This window comes from Salmo salar, chromosome 01 (assembly GCF_965601325.2).
Source record: "Salmo salar chromosome 01, fSalSal1, whole genome shotgun sequence".
In the NCBI taxonomy this organism is placed as follows: domain Eukaryota; kingdom Metazoa; phylum Chordata; class Actinopteri; order Salmoniformes; family Salmonidae; genus Salmo; species Salmo salar.
The window spans coordinates 119,131,509-119,155,397 of NC_138291.1; positions in this window are offsets into that span (position 1 = coordinate 119,131,509).

Consider the following 23,889-nt stretch of genomic DNA (forward strand, 5'->3'; position numbering starts at 1 on the left):
TTAATCTGTCTCCTCTGTACCCCAAACTATCTACCACATTAACCTTTCCCCTCTGTACCCCAAACTATGTACCACATTAACCTGGCTCCTCTGTACCTCAAACTATATACCACATTAATCTGTCTCCTCTGTACCCCAAAATATATACCACATTAAACTGTCCCCTCTGTACCTCAAACTATATACCACATTAACCTGTCTCCTCTGTACCCCAAACTACATACCACATTAACCTGTCTCCTCTGTACCCCAAACTATATACCACATTAACCTGTCTCCTCTGTACCCAAAACTATATACCACATGAACCTGTCTCTTCTGTACCCCAAACTATATACCACATTAACCTGTCCCCTCTGTACCCCAAACTATATACCACATTAATCTGTCTCCTCTGTACCCCAAACTATATACCACATTAACCTGTCTCCTCTTTACCCCAAACTATCTACCACATTAACCTGTCTCCTCTGTACCCCAAACTATATACCACATTAACCTGTCTCCTCTGAACCCCAAACTATATACCACATTCACCTGTCTCCTCTGTTCCCCAAACTATATACCACATTAACCTGTCCCCTCTGTACCCCAAACTATCTACCACATTAACCTGTCTCCCATGTACCCCAAACTATATACCACATTAACCTGTCCCCTCTGTACCCCAAACTATATATCACATTAACCTGTTCACCTCTGTACCCCAAAATATCTACCACATTAATCTGTCTCCTCTGTACCCCAAACTATCTACCACATTAACCTGTCCCCTCTGTACCCCAAACTATATACCACATTAACCTGTCCCCTCTGTACCCCAAACTATATACCACATTAACCTGTCTCCTCTGTACCCCAAACTATATACCACATTAACCTGTCCCCTCTGTACCCCAAACTATATACCACATTAACCTGTCTCCTCTGAACCCCAAACTATATACCACATTCACCTGTCTCCTCTGTACCCCAAACTATCTACCACATTAACCTGTCCCCTCTGTACCCCAAACGATATACCACATTAACCTGTCTCCTCTGTACCTCAAACTATATACCACATTAATCTGTCTCCTCTGTACCTCAAACTATATACCACATTAACCTGTATCCTCTGTACCTCAAACTATATACCACATTAACTTGTCTCCTCTGTACCTCAAACTATCTACCACATTAACCTGTCCCCTCTGTACCTCAAACTATATACCACATTAACCTGTCCCCTCTGTACCCCAAACTATATACCACATTAATCTGTCTCCTCTGTACCCCAAACTATATACCACATTAACCTGTCTCCTCTGTACCCCAAACTATCTACCACATTAACCTGTCTCCTCTGTACCCCAAACTATATACCACATTAACCTGTCTCCTCTGAACCCCAAACTATATACCACATTCACCTGTCTCCTCTGTACCCCAAACTATATACCACATTAACCTGTCCCCTCTGTACCCCAAACTATCTACCACATTAACCTGTCTCCTCTGTACCCCAAACTATATACCACATTAACCTGTCCCCTCTGTACCCCAAACTATATATCACATTAACCTGTCACCTCTGTACCCCAAAATATCTACCACATTAATCTGTCTCCTCTGTACCCCAAACTATCTATCACATTAACCTGTCCCCTCTGTACCCCAAACTATATACCACATTAACCTGGCTCCTCTGTACCTCAAACTATATACCACATTAATCTGTCTCCTCTGTACCCCAAAATATATACCACATTAACCTGTCCCCTCTGTACCTCAAACTATATACCACATTAACCTGTCTCGTCTGTACCTCAAACTATATACCACATTAACCTGTCTCCTCTGTACCCCACACTATATACCACATTAACCTGTCCCCTCTGTACCCCAAACTATATACCACATTAACCTGTCTCCTCTGTACCCCAAACTATATACCACATTAACCTGTCCCCTCTGTACCCCAAACTATATACCACATTAATCTGTCTCCTCTGTACCCCAAACTATATACCACATTAACCCGTCTCCTCTGTACCCCAAACTATCTACCACATTAACCTGTCCCCTCTGTACCCCAAACTATATATCACATTAACCTGTCACCTCTGAACCCCAAACTATATACCACATTCACCTGTCTCCTCTGTACCCCAAACTATATACCACATTAACCTGTCCCCTCTGTACCCCAAACTATAAATCACATTAACCTGTCACCTCTGTACCCCAAAATATCTACCACATTAATCTGTCTCCTCTGTACCCCAAACTATCTACCACATTAACCTTTCCCCTCTGTACCCCAAACTATGTACCACATTAACCTGGCTCCTCTGTACCTCAAACTATATACCACATTAATCTGTCTCCTCTGTACCCCAAAATATATACCACATTAAACTGTCCCCTCTGTACCTCAAACTATATACCACATTAACCTGTCTCCTCTGTACCCCAAACTACATACCACATTAACCTGTCTCCTCTGTACCCCAAACTATATACCACATTAACCTGTCTCCTCTGTACCCAAAACTATATACCACATGAACCTGTCTCTTCTGTACCCCAAACTATATACCACATTAACCTGTCCCCTCTGTACCCCAAACTATATACCACATTAATCTGTCTCCTCTGTACCCCAAACTATATACCACATTAACCTGTCTCCTCTTTACCCCAAACTATCTACCACATTAACCTGTCTCCTCTGTACCCCAAACTATATACCACATTAACCTGTCTCCTCTGAACCCCAAACTATATACCACATTCACCTGTCTCCTCTGTTCCCCAAACTATATACCACATTAACCTGTCCCCTCTGTACCCCAAACTATCTACCACATTAACCTGTCTCCCATGTACCCCAAACTATATACCACATTAACCTGTCCCCTCTGTACCCCAAACTATATATCACATTAACCTGTTCACCTCTGTACCCCAAAATATCTACCACATTAATCTGTCTCCTCTGTACCCCAAACTATCTACCACATTAACCTGTCCCCTCTGTACCCCAAACTATATACCACATTAACCTGTCCCCTCTGTACCCCAAACTATATACCACATTAACCTGTCTCCTCTGTACCCCAAACTATATACCACATTAACCTGTCCCCTCTGTACCCCAAACTATATACCACATTAACCTGTCTCCTCTGAACCCCAAACTATATACCACATTCACCTGTCTCCTCTGTACCCCAAACTATCTACCACATTAACCTGTCCCCTCTGTACCCCAAACGATATACCACATTAACCTGTCTCCTCTGTACCTCAAACTATATACCACATTAATCTGTCTCCTCTGTACCTCAAACTATATACCACATTAACCTGTATCCTCTGTACCTCAAACTATATACCACATTAACTTGTCTCCTCTGTACCTCAAACTATCTACCACATTAACCTGTCCCCTCTGTACCTCAAACTATATACCACATTAACCTGTCCCCTCTGTACCCCAAACTATATACCACATTAATCTGTCTCCTCTGTACCCCAAACTATATACCACATTAACCTGTCTCCTCTGTACCCCAAACTATCTACCACATTAACCTGTCTCCTCTGTACCCCAAACTATATACCACATTAACCTGTCTCCTCTGAACCCCAAACTATATACCACATTCACCTGTCTCCTCTGTACCCCAAACTATATACCACATTAACCTGTCCCCTCTGTACCCCAAACTATCTACCACATTAACCTGTCTCCTCTGTACCCCAAACTATATACCACATTAACCTGTCCCCTCTGTACCCCAAACTATATATCACATTAACCTGTCACCTCTGTACCCCAAAATATCTACCACATTAATCTGTCTCCTCTGTACCCCAAACTATCTATCACATTAACCTGTCCCCTCTGTACCCCAAACTATATACCACATTAACCTGGCTCCTCTGTACCTCAAACTATATACCACATTAATCTGTCTCCTCTGTACCCCAAAATATATACCACATTAACCTGTCCCCTCTGTACCTCAAACTATATACCACATTAACCTGTCTCGTCTGTACCTCAAACTATATACCACATTAACCTGTCTCCTCTGTACCCCACACTATATACCACATTAACCTGTCCCCTCTGTACCCCAAACTATATACCACATTAACCTGTCTCCTCTGTACCCCAAACTATATACCACATTAACCTGTCCCCTCTGTACCCCAAACTATATACCACATTAATCTGTCTCCTCTGTACCCCAAACTATATACCACATTAACCCGTCTCCTCTGTACCCCAAACTATCTACCACATTAACCTGTCCCCTCTGTACCCCAAACTATATATCACATTAACCTGTCACCTCTGAACCCCAAACTATATACCACATTCACCTGTCTCCTCTGTACCCCAAACTATATACCACATTAACCTGTCCCCTCTGTACCCCAAATGATATACCACATTAACCTGTCTCCTCTGTACCTCAAACTATATACCACATTAATCTGTCTCCTCTGTACCCCAAACTATATACCACATTAACCTGTCCCCTCTGTACCTCAAACTATATACCACATTAACCTGTCTCCTCTGTACCTCAAACTATCTACCACATTAACCTGTCCCCTCTGTACCCCAAACTATATACCACATTAACCTGTCCCCTCTGTACCCCAAACTATCTACCACATTAACCTGTCTCCTCTGTACCCCAAACTATATACCACATTAACCTGTCCCCTCTGTACCCCAAACTATAAATCACATTAACCTGTCACCTCTGTACCCCAAAATATCTACCACATTAATCTGTCTCCTCTGTACCCCAAACTATCTACCACATTAACCTGTCCCCTCTGTACCCCAAACTATGTACCACATTAACCTGGCTCCTCTGTACCTCAAACTATATACCACATTAATCTGTCTCCTCTGTACCCCAAAATATATACCACATTAAACTGTCCCCTCTGTACCTCAAACTATATACCACATTAACCTGTCTCCTCTGTACCCCAAACTACATACCACATTAACCTGTCTCCTCTGTACCCCAAACTATATACCACATTAACCTGTCTCCTCTGTACCCAAAACTATATACCACATGAACCTGTCTCTTCTGTACCCCAAACTATATACCACATTAACCTGTCCCCTCTGTACCCCAAACTATATACCACATTAATCTGTCTCCTCTGTACCCCAAACTATATACCACATTAACCTGTCTCCTCTGTACCCCAAACTATCTACCACATTAACCTGTCTCCTCTGTACCCCAAACTATATACCACATTAACCTGTCTCCTCTGAACCCCAAACTATATACCACATTCACCTGTCTCCTCTGTACCCCAAACAATATACCACATTAACCTGTCCCCTCTGTACCCCAAACTATCTACCACATTAACCTGTCTCCTCTGTACCCCAAACTATATACCACATTAACCTGTCCCCTCTGTACCCCAAACTATATATCACATTAAACTGTCACCTCTGTACCCCAAAATATCTACCACATTAATCTGTCTCCTCTGTACCCCAAACTATCTACCACATTAACCTGTCCCCTCTGTACCCCAAACTATATACCACATTAACCTGTCCCCTCTGTACCCCAAACTATATACCACATTAACCTGTCTCCTCTGTACCCCAAACTATATACCACATTAACCTGTCCCCTCTGTACCCCAAACTATATACCACATTAACCTGTCTCCTCTGAACCCCAAACTATATACCACATTCACCTGTCTCCTCTGTACCCCAAACTATCTACCACATTAACCTGTCCCCTCTGTACCCCAAACGATATACCACATTAACCTGGCTCCTCTGTACCTCAAACTATATAGCACATTAATCTGTCTCCTCTGTACCCCAAACTATATACCACATTAACCTGTCCCCTCTGTACCTCAAACTATATACCACATTAACCTGTCTCCTCTGTACCTCAAACTATCTACCACATTAACCTGTCCCCTCTGTACCTCAAACTATATACCACATTAACCTGTCCCCTCTGTACCCCAAACTATATACCACATTAATCTGTCTCCTCTGTACCCCAAACTATATACCACATTAACCTGTCTCCTCTGTACCCCAAACTATCTAACCACATTAACCTGTCTCCTCTGTACCCCAAACTATATACCACATTAACCTGTCTCCTCTGAACCCCAAACTATATACCACATTCACCTGTCTCCTCTGTACCCGAAACTATATACCACATTAACCTGTCCCCTCTGTACCCCAAACTATCTACCACATTAACCTGTCTCCTCTGTACCCCAAACTATATACCACATTAACCTGTCCCCTCTGTACCCCAAACTATATATCACATTAACCTGTCACCTCTGTACCCCAAAATATCTACCACATTAATCTGTCTCCTCTGTACCCCAAACTATCTACCACATTAACCTGTCCCCTCTGTACCCCAAACTATATACCACATTAACCTGGCTCCTCTGTACCCCAAAATATATACCACATTAACCTGTCCCCTCTGTACCTCAAACTATATACCACATTAACCTGTCTCCTCTGTACCTCAAACTATATACCACATTAACCTGTCTCCTCTGTACCCCACACTATATACCACATTAACCTGTCCCCTCTGTACCCCAAACTATATACCACATTAACCTGTCTCCTCTGTACCCCAAACTATATACCACATTAACCTGTCCCCTCTGTACCCCAAACTATATACCACATTAACCTGTCTCCTCTGAACCCCAAACTATATACCACATTCACCTGTCTCCTCTGTACCCCAAACTATCTACCACATTAACCTGTCCCCTCTGTACCCCAAACGATATACCACATTAACCTGTCTCCTCTGTACCTCAACCTATATACCACATTAATCTGTCTCCTCTGTACCCCAAACTATATACCACATTAACCTGTCCCCTCTGTACCTCAAACTATATACCACATTAACCTGTCTCCTCTGTACCTCAAACTATCTACCACATTAACCTGTCCCCTCTGTACCCCAAACTATATACCACATTAACCTGTCCCATCTGTACCACAAACTATCTACCACATTAACCTGTCCCCTCTGTACCCCAAACATTCTACCACATGAACCTGTCCCCTCTCTACCCCAAACTATCTACCACATTAACCTGTCTCCTCTGTACCCCAAACTATATACCACATTAACCTGTCTCCTCTATACCCCAAACTATATACCACATTAACCTGTCTCCTCTGTACCCCAAACTATATACCACATTAACCTGTCTCCTCTGTACCCCAAACTACATACCACATTAACCTGTCTCCTCTGTACCCCAAACTATATACCACATTAACCTGTCTCCTCTGTACTTAAAACTATATACCACATGAACCTGTCTCTTCTGTACCCCAAACTATATACCACATTAACCTGTCTCCTCTGTACCCCAAACTATATACCACATTAATCTGTCTCCTCTGTACCCCAAACTATATACCACATTAACCTGTCTCCTCTGTACCCCAAACTATCTACCACATTAACCTGTCTCCTCTGTACCCCAAACTATATACCACATTAACCTGTCTCCTCTGAACCCCAAACTATATACCACATTCACCTGTCTCCTCTGTACCCCAAACTATATACCACATTAACCTGTCCCCTCTGTACCCCAAACTATCTACCACATTAACCTGTCTCCTCTGTACCCCAAACTATATACCACATTAACCTGTCCCCTCTGTACCCCAAACTATATATCACATTAACCTGTCACCTCTGTACCCCAAAATATCTACCACATTAATCTGTCTACTCTGTACCCCAAACTATCTACCACATTAACCTGTCCCCTCTGTACCCCAAACTATATACCACATTAACCTGGCTCCTCTGTACCTCAAACTATATACCACATGAATCTGTCTCCTCTGTACCCCAAAATATATACCACATTAACCTGTCCCCTCTGTACCTCAAACTATATACCACATTAACCTGTCTCCTCTGTACCTCAAACTATATACCACATTAACCTGTCTCCTCTGTACCCCAAACTATATACCACATTAACCTGTCCCCTCTTTTCCCCAAACTATATACCACATTAACCTGTCTCCTCTGTACCCCAAACTATATAACACATTAACCTGTCCCCTCTGTACCCCAAACTATATACCACATTAACCTGTCTCCTCTGTACCCCAAACTATATACCACATTCACCTGTCTCCTCTGTACCCCAAACTATATACCACATTAACCTGTCTCCTCTGTACCTCAAACTATATACCACATTAACCTGTCTCCTCTGTACCCCACACTATATACCACATTAACCTGTCCCCTCTGTACCCCAAACTATATACTACATTAACCTGTCTCCTCTGTACCCCAAACTATATACCACATTAACCTGTCCCCTCTGTACCCCAAACTATATACCACATTAACCTGTCTCCTCTGTACCCCAAACTATATACCACATTAACCTGTCTCCTCTGTACCCCAAACAATTTACCACATTAACCTGTCACCTCTGTACCCCAAACTATATACCACATTAACCTGTCCCCTCTGTACCTCAAACTATATACCACATTAACCTGTCTCCTCTGAACCCCAAACTATATACCACATTAACCTGTCTCCTCTGTACCCCAAACTATATACCACATTAACCTGTCTCCTCTGTACCCCAAACTATATACCACATTAACCTGTCTCCTCTGTACCCCACACTATATACCACATTATCCTGTCTCCTCTGATCACCAAACTATATACCACATTCACCTGTCTCCTGTGTACCCCAAACTATATACCACATTTACCTGTCCCCTCTGTACCCCAAACTATCTACCACATTAACCTGTCCCCTCTGTACCTCAAACTATATACCACATTAAACTGTCTCCTCTGTACCTCAAACAGCTACCACATTAACCTGTCCCCTCTGTACCCCAAACTATATACCACATTAACCTGTCCCCTCTGTACCCCAAACTATATACCACATTAACCTGTCTCCTCTGTACCCCAAACTATCTACCACATTAACCTGTCCCCTCTGTACCCCAAACTATATACCACACCTCAAACTATATACCACATTAACCTGTCTCCTCTGTACCCCACACTATATACCACATTAACCTGTCCCCTCTGTACCCCAAACTATATACCACATTAACCTGTCTCCTCTGTACCGAAAACTATATACCACATTAACCTGTCTCCTCTGTACCCCACACTATATACCACATTATCCTGTCTCCTCTGATCCCCAAACTATATACCACATTCACCTGTCTCCTCTGTACCCCAAACTATATACCACATTTAACTATCCCCTCTGTACCCCAAACTATCTACCACATTAACCTGTCCCCTCTGTACCTCAAACTATATACCACATTAACCTGTCTCCTCTGTACCTCAAACAGCTACCACATTAACCTGTCCCCTCTGTACCCCAAACTATATACCACATTAACCTGTCTCCTCTGTACCCCAAACTATATACCACATTAACCTGTCTCCTCTGTACCCCAAACTATCTACCACATTAGCCTGTCCCCTCTGTACCCCAAACTATATACCACATTAACCTGTCTCCTCTGAACCCCAAACTATATACCACATTAACCTGTCTCCTCTGTACCCCAAACTATCTACCACATTAACCTGTCCCCTCTGTACCCCAAACTATGTACCACATTAACCTGGCTCCTCTGTACCTCAAACTATATACCACATTAATCTGTCTCCTCTGTACCCCAAAATATATACCACATTAACCTGTCCCCTCTGTACCTCAAACTATATACCACATTAACCTGTCTCCTCTGTACCCCAAACTACATACCACATTAACCTGTCTCCTCTGTACCCCAAACTATATACCACATTAACCTGTCTCCTCTGTACCCAAAACTATATACCACATGAACCTGTCTCTTCTGTACCCCAAACTATATACCACATTAACCTGTCCCCTCTGTACCCCAAACTATATACCACATTAATCTGTCTCCTCTGTACCCCAAACTATATACCACATTAACCTGTCTCCTCTTTACCCCAAACTATCTACCACATTAACCTGTCTCCTCTGTACCCCAAACTATATACCACATTAACCTGTCTCCTCTGAACCCCAAACTATATACCACATTCACCTGTCTCCTCTGTACCCCAAACTATATACCACATTAACCTGTCCCCTCTGTACCCCAAACTATATATCACATTAACCTGTCATCTCTGTACCCCAAAATATCTACCACATTAATCTGTCTCCTCTGTACCCCAAACTATCTACCACATTAACCTGTCCCCTCTGTACCCCAAACTATATACCACATTAACCTGTCCCCTCTGTACCCCAAACTATATACCACATTAACCTGTCTCCTCTGTACCCCAAACTATATACCACATTAACCTGTCCCCTCTGTACCCCAAACTATATACCACATTAACCTGTCTCCTCTGAACCCCAAACTATATACCACATTCACCTGTCTCCTCTGTACCCCAAACTATCTACCACATTAACCTGTCCCCTCTGTACCCCAAACGATATACCACATTAACCTGTCTCCTCTGTACCTCAAACTATATACCACATTAATCTGTCTCCTCTGTACCTCAAACTATATACCACATTAACCTGTATCCTCTGTACCTCAAACTATATACCACATTAACCTGTCTCCTCTGTACCTCAAACTATCTACCACATTAACCTGTCCCCTCTGTACCTCAAACTATATACCACATTAACCTGTCCCCTCTGTACCCCAAACTATATACCACATTAATCTGTCTCCTCTGTACCCCAAATTATATACCACATTAACCTGTCTCCTCTGTACCCCAAACTATCTACCACATTAACCTGTCTCCTCTGTACCCCAAACTATATACCACATTAACCTGTCTCCTCTGAACCCCAAACTATATACCACATTCACCTGTCTCCTCTGTACCCCAAACTATATACCACATTAACCTGTCCCCTCTGTACCCCAAACTATCTACCACATTAACCTGTCACCTCTGTACCCCAAACTATATACCACATTAACCTGTCTCCTCTGTACCCCACACTATATACCACATTAACCTGTCCCCTCTGTACCCCAAACTATATACCACATTAACCTGTCTCCTCTGTACCCCAAACTATATACCACATTAACCTGTCACCTCTGTACCCCAAACTATATACCACATTAATCTGTCTCCTCTGTACCCCAAACTATATACCACATTAACCTGTCTCCTCTGTACCCCAAACTATCTACCACATTAACCTGTCTCCTCTGTACCCCAAACTATATACCACATTAACCTGTCTCCTCTGAACCCCAAACTATATACCACATTCACCTGTCTCCTCTGTACCCCAAACTATATACCACATTAACCTGTCCCCTCTGTACCCCAAACTATCTACCACATTAACCTGTCTCCTCTGTACCCCAAACTATATACCACATTAACCTGTCCCCTCTGTACCCCAAACTATATATCACATTAAACTGTCACCTCTGTACCCCAAAATATCTACCACATTAATCTGTCTCCTCTGTACCCCAAACTATCTACCACATTAACCTGTCCCCTCTGTACCCCAAACTATATACCACATTAACCTGTCCCCTCTGTACCCCAAACTATATACCACATTAACCTGTCTCCTCTGTACCCCAAACTATATACCACATTAACCTGTCCCCTCTGTACCCCAAACTATATACCACATTAACCTGTCTCCTCTGAACCCCAAACTATATACCACATTCACCTGTCTCCTCTGTACCCCAAACTATCTACCACATTAACCTGTCCCCTCTGTACCCCAAACGATATACCACATTAACCTGGCTCCTCTGTACCTCAAACTATATAGCACATTAATCTGTCTCCTCTGTACCCCAAACTATATACCACATTAACCTGTCCCCTCTGTACCTCAAACTATATACCACATTAACCTGTCTCCTCTGTACCTCAAACTATCTACCACATTAACCTGTCCCCTCTGTACCTCAAACTATATACCACATTAACCTGTCCCCTCTGTACCCCAAACTATATACCACATTAATCTGTCTCCTCTGTACCCCAAACTATATACCACATTAACCTGTCTCCTCTGTACCCCAAACTATCTAACCACATTAACCTGTCTCCTCTGTACCCCAAACTATATACCACATTAACCTGTCTCCTCTGTACCCCAAACTATATACCACATTAACCTGTCTCCTCTGTACCCCAAACTATATACCACATTAACCTGTCCCCTCTGTACCCCAAACTATATACCACATTAACCTGTCTCCTCTGAACCCCAAACTATATACCACATTCACCTGTCTCCTCTGTACCCCAAACTATCTACCACATTAACCTGTCCCCTCTGTACCCCAAACGATATACCACATTAACCTGGCTCCTCTGTACCTCAAACTATATAGCACATTAATCTGTCTCCTCTGTACCCCAAACTATATACCACATTAACCTGTCCCCTCTGTACCTCAAACTATATACCACATTAACCTGTCTCCTCTGTACCTCAAACTATCTACCACATTAACCTGTCCCCTCTGTACCTCAAACTATATACCACATTAACCTGTCCCCTCTGTACCCCAAACTATATACCACATTAATCTGTCTCCTCTGTACCCCAAACTATATACCACATTAACCTGTCTCCTCTGTACCCCAAACTATCTAACCACATTAACCTGTCTCCTCTGTACCCCAAACTATATACCACATTAACCTGTCTCCTCTGAACCCCAAACTATATACCACATTCACCTGTCTCCTCTGTACCCCAAACTATATACCACATTAACCTGTCCCCTCTGTACCCCAAACTATCTACCACATTAACCTGTCTCCTCTGTACCCCAAACTATATACCACATTAACCTGTCCCCTCTGTACCCCAAACTATATATCACATTAAACTGTCACCTCTGTACCCCAAAATATCTACCACATTAATCTGTCTCCTCTGTACCCCAAACTATCTACCACATTAACCTGTCCCCTCTGTACCCCAAACTATATACCACATTAACCTGTCCCCTCTGTACCCCAAACTATATACCACATTAACCTGTCTCCTCTGTACCCCAAACTATATACCACATTAACCTGTCCCCTCTGTACCCCAAACTATATACCACATTAACCTGTCTCCTCTGAACCCCAAACTATATACCACATTCACCTGTCTCCTCTGTACCCCAAACTATCTACCACATTAACCTGTCCCCTCTGTACCCCAAACGATATACCACATTAACCTGGCTCCTCTGTACCTCAAACTATATAGCACATTAATCTGTCTCCTCTGTACCCCAAACTATATACCACATTAACCTGTCCCCTCTGTACCTCAAACTATATACCACATTAACCTGTCTCCTCTGTACCTCATACTATCTACCACATTAACCTGTCCCCTCTGTACCTCAAACTATATACCACATTAACCTGTCCCCTCTGTACCCCAAACTATATACCACATTAATCTGTCTCCTCTGTACCCCAAACTATATACCACATTAACCTGTCTCCTCTGTACCCCAAACTATCTAACCACATTAACCTGTCTCCTCTGTACCCCAAACTATATACCACATTAACCTGTCTCCTCTGAACCCCAAACTATATACCACATTCACCTGTCTCCTCTGTACCCGAAACTATATACCACATTAACCTGTCCCCTCTGTACCCCAAACTATCTACCACATTAACCTGTCTCCTCTGTACCCAAAACTATATACCACATTAACCTGTCCCCTCTGTACCCCAAACTATATATCACATTAACCTGTCACCTCTGTACCCCAAAATATCTACCACATTAATCTGTCTCCTCTGTACCCCAAACTATCTACCACATTAACCTGTCCCCTCTGTACCCCAAACTATATACCACATTAACCTGGCTCCTCTGTACCCCAAAATATATACCACATTAACCTGTCCCCTCTGTACCTCAAACTATATACCACATTAACCTGTCTCCTCTGTACCTCAAACTATATACCACATTAACCTGTCTCCTCTGTACCCCACACTATATACCACATTAACCTGTCCCCTCTGTACCCCAAACTATATACCACATTAACCTGTCTCCTCTGTACCCCAAACTATATACCACATTAACCTGTCCCTTCTGTACCCCAAACTATATACCACATTAACCTGTCTCCTCTGAACCCCAAACTATATACCACATTCACCTGTCTCCTCTGTACCCCAAACTATCTACCACATTAACCTGTCCCCTCTGTACCCCAAACGATATACCACATTAACCTGTCTCCTCTGTACCTCAAACTATATACCACATTAATCTGTCTCCTCTGTACCCCAAACTATATACCACATTAACCTGTCCCCTCTGTACCTCAAACTATATACCACATTAACCTGTCTCCTCTGTACCTCAAACTATCTACCACATTAACCTGTCCCCTCTGTACCCCAAACTATATACCACATTAACCTGTCCCATCTGTACCACAAACTATCTACCACATTAACCTGTCCCCTCTGTACCCCAAACATTCTACCACATGAACCTGTCCCCTCTCTACCCCAAACTATCTACCACATTAACCTGTCTCCTCTGTACCCCAAACTATATACCACATTAACCTGGCTCCTCTGTACCCCAAAATATATACCACATTAACCTGTCCCCTCTGTACCTCAAACTATATACCACATTAACCTGTCTCCTCTGTACCTCAAACTATATACCACATTAACCTGTCTCCTCTGTACCCCACACTATATACCACATTAACCTGTCCCCTCTGTACCCCAAACTATATACCACATTAACCTGTCTCCTCTGTACCCCAAACTATATACCACATTAACCTGTCCCCTCTGTACCCCAAACTATATACCACATTAACCTGTCTCCTCTGAACCCCAAACTATATACCACATTCACCTGTCTCCTCTGTACCCCAAACTATCTACCACATTAACCTGTCCCCTCTGTACCCCAAACGATATACCACATTAACCTGTCTCCTCTGTACCTCAAACTATATACCACATTAATCTGTCTCCTCTGTACCCCAAACTATATACCACATTAACCTGTCCCCTCTGTACCTCAAACTATATACCACATTAACCTGTCTCCTCTGTACCTCAAACTATCTACCACATTAACCTGTCCCCTCTGTACCCCAAACTATATACCACATTAACCTGTCCCATCTGTACCACAAACTATCTACCACATTAACCTGTCCCCTCTGTACCCCAAACATTCTACCACATGAACCTGTCCCCTCTCTACCCCAAACTATCTACCACATTAACCTGTCTCCTCTGTACCCCAAACTATATACCACATTAACCTGTCTCCTCTATACCCCAAACTATATACCACATTAACCTGTCTCCTCTGTACCCCAAACTATATACCACATTAACCTGTCTCCTCTGTACCCCAAACTACATACCACATTAACCTGTCTCCTCTGTACCCCAAACTATATACCACATTAACCTGTCTCCTCTGTACCCAAAACTATATACCACATGAACCTGTCTCTTCTGTACCCCAAACTATATACCACATTAACCTGTCCCCTCTGTACCCCAAACTATATACCACATTAATCTGTCTCCTCTGTACCCCAAACTATATATCACATTAACCTGTCTCCTCTGTACCCCAAACTATCTACCACATTAACCTGTCTCCTCTGTACCCAAAACTATATACCACATTAACCTGTCTCCTCTGAACCCCAAACTATATACCACATTCACCTGTCTCCTCTGTACCCCAAACTATATACCACATTAACCTGTCCCCTCTGTACCCCAAACTATATATCACATTAACCTGTCACCTCTGTACCCCAAAATATCTACCACATTAATCTGTCTACTCTGTACCCCAAACTATCTACCACATTAACCTGTCCCCTCTGTACCCCAAACTATATACCACATTAACCTGGCTCCTCTGAACCCCAAACTATATACCACATTCACCTGTCTCCTCTGTACCCCAAACTATCTACCACATTAACCTGTCCCCTCTGTACCCCAAACGATATACCACATTAACCTGTCTCCTCTGTACCTCAAACTATATACCACATTAATCTGTCTCCTCTGTACCCCAAACTATATACCACATTAACCTGTCCCCTCTGTACCTCAAACTATATACCACATTAACCTGTCTCCTCTGTACCTCAAACTATCTACCACATTAACCTGTCCCCTCTGTACCCCAAACTATATACCACATTAACCTGTCCCATCTGTACCACAAACTATCTACCACATTAACCTGTCCCCTCTGTACCCCAAACATTCTACCACATGAACCTGTCCCCTCTCTACCCCAAACTATCTACCACATTAACCTGTCTCCTCTGTACCCCAAACTATATACCACATTAACCTGTCTCCTGTATACCCCAAACTATATACCACATTAACCTGTCTCCTCTGTACCCCAAACTATATACCACATTAACCTGTCTCCTCTGTACCCCAAACTACATACCACATTAACCTGTCTCCTCTGTACCCCAAACTATATACCACATTAACCTGTCTCCTCTGTACCCAAAACTATATACCACATGAACCTGTCTCTTCTGTACCCCAAACTATATACCACATTAACCTGTCCCCTCTGTACCCCAAACTATATACCACATTAATCTGTCTCCTCTGTACCCCAAACTATATATCACATTAACCTGTCTCCTCTGTACCCCAAACTATCTACCACATTAACCTGTCTCCTCTGTACCCAAAACTATATACCACATTAACCTGTCTCCTCTGAACCCCAAACTATATACCACATTCACCTGTCTCCTCTGTACCCCAAACTATATACCACATTAACCTGTCCCCTCTGTACCCCAAACTATATATCACATTAACCTGTCACCTCTGTACCCCAAAATATCTACCACATTAATCTGTCTACTCTGTACCCCAAACTATCTACCACATTAACCTGTCCCCTCTGTACCCCAAACTATATACCACATTAACCTGGCTCCTCTGTACCTCAAACTATATGCCACATGAATCTGTCTCCTCTGTACCCCAAAATATATACCACATTAACCTGTCCCCTCTGTACCTCAAACCATATACCACATTAACCTGTCTCCTCTGTACCTCAAACTATATACCACATTAACCTGTCTCCTCTGTACCCCAAACTATATACCACATTAACCTGTCCCCTCTTTTCCCCAAACTATATACCACATTAACCTGTCTCCTCTGTACCCCAAACTATATAACACATTAACCTGTCCCCTCTGTACCCCAAACTATATATCACATTAAACTGTCACCTCTGTACCCCAAAATATCTACCACATTAATCTGTCTCCTCTGTACCCCAAACTATCTACCACATTAACCTGTCCCCTCTGTACCCCAAACTATATACCACATTAACCTGTCCCCTCTGTACCCCAAACTATATACCACATTAACCTGTCTCCTCTGTACCCCAAACTATATACCACATTAACCTGTCCCCTCTGTACCCCAAACTATATACCACATTAACCTGTCTCCTCTGAACCCCAAACTATATACCACATTCACCTGTCTCCTCTGTACCCCAAACTATCTACCACATTAACCTGTCCCCTCTGTACCCCAAACGATATACCACATTAACCTGGCTCCTCTGTACCTCAAACTATATAGCACATTAATCTGTCTCCTCTGTACCCCAAACTATATACCACATTAACCTGTCCCCTCTGTACCTCAAACTATATACCACATTAACCTGTCTCCTCTGTACCTCAAACTATCTACCACATTAACCTGTCCCCTCTGTACCTCAAACTATATACCACATTAACCTGTCCCCTCTGTACCCCAAACTATATACCACATTAATCTGTCTCCTCTGTACCCCAAACTATATACCACATTAACCTGTCTCCTCTGTACCCCAAACTATCTAACCACATTAACCTGTCTCCTCTGTACCCCAAACTATATACCACATTAACCTGTCTCCTCTGAACCCCAAACTATATACCACATTCACCTGTCTCCTCTGTACCCCAAACTATATACCACATTAACCTGTCCCCTCTGTACCCCAAACTATCTACCACATTAACCTGTCTCCTCTGTACCCCAAACTATATACCACATTAACCTGTCCCCTCTGTACCCCAAACTATATATCACATTAAACTGTCACCTCTGTACCCCAAAATATCTACCACATTAATCTGTCTCCTCTGTACCCCAAACTATCTACCACATTAACCTGTCCCCTCTGTACCCCAAACTATATACCACATTAACCTGTCCCCTCTGTACCCCAAACTATATACCACATTAACCTGTCTCCTCTGTACCCCAAACTATATACCACATTAACCTGTCCCCTCTGTACCCCAAACTATATACCACATTAACCTGTCTCCTCTGAACCCCAAACTATATACCACATTCACCTGTCTCCTCTGTACCCCAAACTATCTACCACATTAACCTGTCCCCTCTGTACCCCAAACGATATACCACATTAACCTGGCTCCTCTGTACCTCAAACTATATAGCTCATTAATCTGTCTCCTCTGTACCCCAAACTATATACCACATTAACCTGTCCCCTCTGTACCTCAAACTATATACCACATTAACCTGTCTCCTCTGTACCTCAAACTATCTACCACATTAACCTGTCCCCTCTGTACCTCAAACTATATACCACATTAACCTGTCCCCTCTGTACCCCAAACTATATACCACATTAATCTGTCTCCTCTGTACCCCAAACTATATACCACATTAACCTGTCTCCTCTGTACCCCAAACTATCTAACCACATTAACCTGTCTCCTCTGTACCCCAAACTATATACCACATTAACCTGTCTCCTCTGAACCCCAAACTATATACCACATTCACCTGTCTCCTCTGTACCCGAAACTATATACCACATTAACCTGTCCCCTCTGTACCCCAAACTATCTACCACATTAACCTGTCTCCTCTGTACACAAAACTATATACCACATTAACCTGTCCCCTCTGTACCCCAAACTATATATCACATTAACCTGTCACCTCTGTACCCCAAAATATCTACCACATTAATCTGTCTCCTCTGTACCCCAAACTATCTACCACATTAACCTGTCCCCTCTGTACCCCAAACTATATACCACATTAACCTGGCTCCTCTGTACCCCAAAATATATACCACATTAACCTGTCCCCTCTGTACCTCAAACTATATACCACATTAACCTGTCTCCTCTGTACCTCAAACTATATACCACATTAACCTGTCTCCTCTGTACCCCACACTATATACCACATTAACCTGTCCCCTCTGTACCCCAAACTATATACCACATTAACCTGTCTCCTCTGTACCCCAAACTATATACCACATTAACCTGTCCCCTCTGTACCCCAAACTATATACCACATTAACCTGTCTCCTCTGAACCCCAAACTATATACCACATTCACCTGTCTCCTCTGTACCCCAAACTATCTACCACATTAACCTGTCCCCTCTGTACCCCAAACGATATACCACATTAACCTGTCTCCTCTGTACCTCAAACTATATACCACATTAATCTGTCTCCTCTGTACCCCAAACTATATACCACATTAACCTGTCCCCTCTGTACCTCAAACTATATACCACATTAACCTGTCTCCTCTGTACCTCAAACTATCTACCACATTAACCTGTCCCCTCTGTACCCCAAACTATATACCACATTAACCTGTCCCATCTGTACCACAAACTATCTACCACATTAACCTGTCCCCTCTGTACCCCAAACATTCTACCACATGAACCTGTCCCCTCTCTACCCCAAACTATCTACCACATTAACCTGTCTCCTCTGTACCCCAAACTATATACCACATTAACCTGTCTCCTCTATACCCCAAACTATATACCACATTAACCTGTCTCCTCTGTACCCCAAACTATATACCACATTAACCTGTCTCCTCTGTACCCCAAACTACATACCACATTAACCTGTCTCCTCTGTACCCCAAACTATATACCACATTAACCTGTCTCCTCTGTACCCAAAACTATATACCACATGAACCTGTCTCTTCTGTACCCCAAACTATATACCACATTAACCTGTCTCCTCTGTACCCCAAACTATATACCACATTAACCTGTCCCCTCTGTACCCCAAACTATATACCACATTAATCTGTCTCCTCTGTACCCCAAACTATATACCACATTAACCCGTCTCCTCTGTACCCCAAACTATCTACCACATTAACCTGTCTCCTCTGTACCCAAAACTATATACCACATTAACCTGTCTCCTCTGAACCCCAAACTATATACCACATTCACCTGTCTCCTCTGTACCCCAAACTATATACCACATTAACCTGTCCCCTCTGTACCCCAAACTATATATCACATTAACCTGTCACCTCTGTACCCCAAAATATCTACCACATTAATCTGTCTACTCTGTACCCCAAACTATCTACCACATTAACCTGTCCCCTCTGTACCCCAAACTATATACCACATTAACCTGGCTCCTCTGTACCTCAAACTATATACCACATGAATCTGTCTCCTCTGTACCCCAAAATATATACCACATTAACCTGTCCCCTCTGTACCTCAAACTATATACCACATTAACCTGTCTCCTCTGTACCTCAAACTATATACCACATTAACCTGTCTCCTCTGTACCCCAAACTATATACCACATTAACCTGTCCCCTCTTTTCCCCAAACTATATACCACATTAACCTGTCTCCTCTGTACCCCAAACTATATAACACATTAACCTGTCCCCTCTGTACCCCAAACTATATACCACATTAACCTGTCTCCTCTGTACCCCAAACTATATACCACATTCACCTGTCTCCTCTGTACCCCAAACTATATACCACATTAACCTGTCTCCTCTGTACCTCAAACTATATACCACATTAACCTGTCTCCTCTGTACCCCACACTATATACCACATTAACCTGTCCCCTCTGTACCCCAAACTATATACTACATTAACCTGTCTCCTCTGTACCCCAAACTATATACCACATTAACCTGTCCCCTCTGTACCCCAAACTATATACCACATTAACCTGTCTCCTCTGTACCCCAAACTATATACCACATTAACCTGTCTCCTCTGTACCCCAAACTATTTACCACATTAACCTGTCACCTCTGTACCCCAAACTATATACCACATTAACCTGTCCCCTCTGTACCTCAAACTATATACCACATTAACCTGTCTCCTCTGAACCCCAAACTATATACCACATTAACCTGTCTCCTCTGTACCCCAAACTATATACCACATTAACCTGTCTCCTCTGTACCCCAAACTATATACCACATTAACCTGTCTCCTCTGTACCTCAAACTATATACCACATTAACCTGTCTCCTCTGTACCCCACACTATATACCACATTAACCTGTCCCCTCTGTACCCCAAACTATATACCACATTAACCTGTCCCCTCTGTACCCCAAACGATATACCACATTAACCTGGCTCCTCTGTACCTCAAACTATATAGCACATTAATCTGTCTCCTCTGTACCCCAAACTATATACCACATTAACCTGTCCCCTCTGTACCTCAAACTATATACCACATTAACCTGTCTCCTCTGTACCTCAAACTATCTACCACATTAACCTGTCCCCTCTGTACCTCAAACTATATACCACATTAACCTGTCCCCTCTGTACCCCAAACTATATACCACATTAATCTGTCTCCTCTGTACCCCAAACTATATACCACATTAACCTGTCTCCTCTGTACCCCAAACTATCTAACCACATTAACCTGTCTCCTCTGTACCCCAAACTATATACCACATTAACCTGTCTCCTCTGAACCCCAAACTATATACCACATTCACCTGTCTCCTCTGTACCCGAAACTATATACCACATTAACCTGTCCCCTCTGTACCCCAAACTATCTACCACATTAACCTGTCTCCTCTGTACCCCAAACTATATACCACATTAACCTGTCCCCTCTGTACCCCAAACTATATATCACATTAACCTGTCACCTCTGTACCCCAAAATATCTACCACATTAATCTGTCTCCTCTGTACCCCAAACTATCTACCACATTAACCTGTCCCCTCTGTACCCCAAACTATATACCACATTAACCTGGCTCCTCTGTACCCCAAAATATATACCACATTAACCTGTCCCCTCTGTACCTCAAACTATATACCACATTAACCTGTCTCCTCTGTACCTCAAACTATATACCACATTAACCTGTCTCCTCTGTACCCCACACTATATACCACATTAACCTGTCCCCTCTGTACCCCAAACTATATACCACATTAACCTGTCTCCTCTGTACCCCAAACTATATACCACATTAACCTGTCCCCTCTGTACCCCAAACTATATACCACATTAACCTGTCTCCTCTGAACCCCAAACTATATACCACATTCACCTGTCTCCTCTGTACCCCAAACTATCTACCACATTAACCTGTCCCCTCTGTACCCCAAACGATATACCACATTAACCTGTCTCCTCTGTACCTCAAACTATATACCACATTAATCTGTCTCCTCTGTACCCCAAACTATATACCACATTAACCTGTCCCCTCTGTACCTCAAACTATATACCACATTAACCTGTCTCCTCTGTACCTCAAACTATCTACCACATTAACCTGTCCCCTCTGTACCCCAAACTATATACCACATTAACCTGTCCCATCTGTACCACAAACTATCTACCACATTAACCTGTCCCCTCTGTACCCCAAACATTCTACCACATGAACCTGTCCCCTCTCTACCCCAAACTATCTACCACATTAACCTGTCTCCTCTGTACCCCAAACTATATACCACATTAACCTGTCTCCTCTATACCCCAAACTATATACCACATTAACCTGTCTCCTCTGTACCCCAAACTATATACCACATTAACCTGTCTCCTCTGTACCCCAAACTACATACCACATTAACCTGTCTCCTCTGTACCCCAAACTATATACCACATTAACCTGTCTCCTCTGTACCCAAAACTATATACCACATGAACCTGTCTCTTCTGTACCCCAAACTATATACCACATTAACCTGTCCCCTCTGTACCCCAAACTATATACCACATTAATCTGTCTCCTCTGTACCCCAAACTATATATCACATTAACCTGTCTCCTCTGTACCCCAAACTATCTACCACATTAACCTGTCTCCTCTGTACCCCAAACTATATACCACATTAACCTGTCTACTCTGAACCCCAAACTATATACCACATTCACCTGTCTCCTCTGTACCCCAAACTATATACCACATTAACCTGTCCCCTCTGTACCCCAAACTATATATCACATTAACCTGTCACCTCTGTACCCCAAAATATCTACCACATTAATCTGTCTACTCTGTACCCCAAACTATCTACCACATTAACCTTTCCCCTCTGTACCCCAAACTATATACCACATTAACCTGGCTCCTCTGTACCTCAAACTATATACCACATGAATCTGTCTCCTCTGTACCCCAAAATATATACCACATTAACCTGTCCCCTCCGTACCTCAAACTATATACCACATTAACCTGTCTCCTCTGTACCTCAAACTATATACCACATTAACCTGTCTCCTCTGTACCCCAAACTATATACCACATTAACCTGTCCCCTCTTTTCCCCAAACTATATACCACATTAACCTGTCTCCTCTGTACCCCAAACTATATAACACATTAACCTGTCCCCTCTGTACCCCAAACTATATACCAC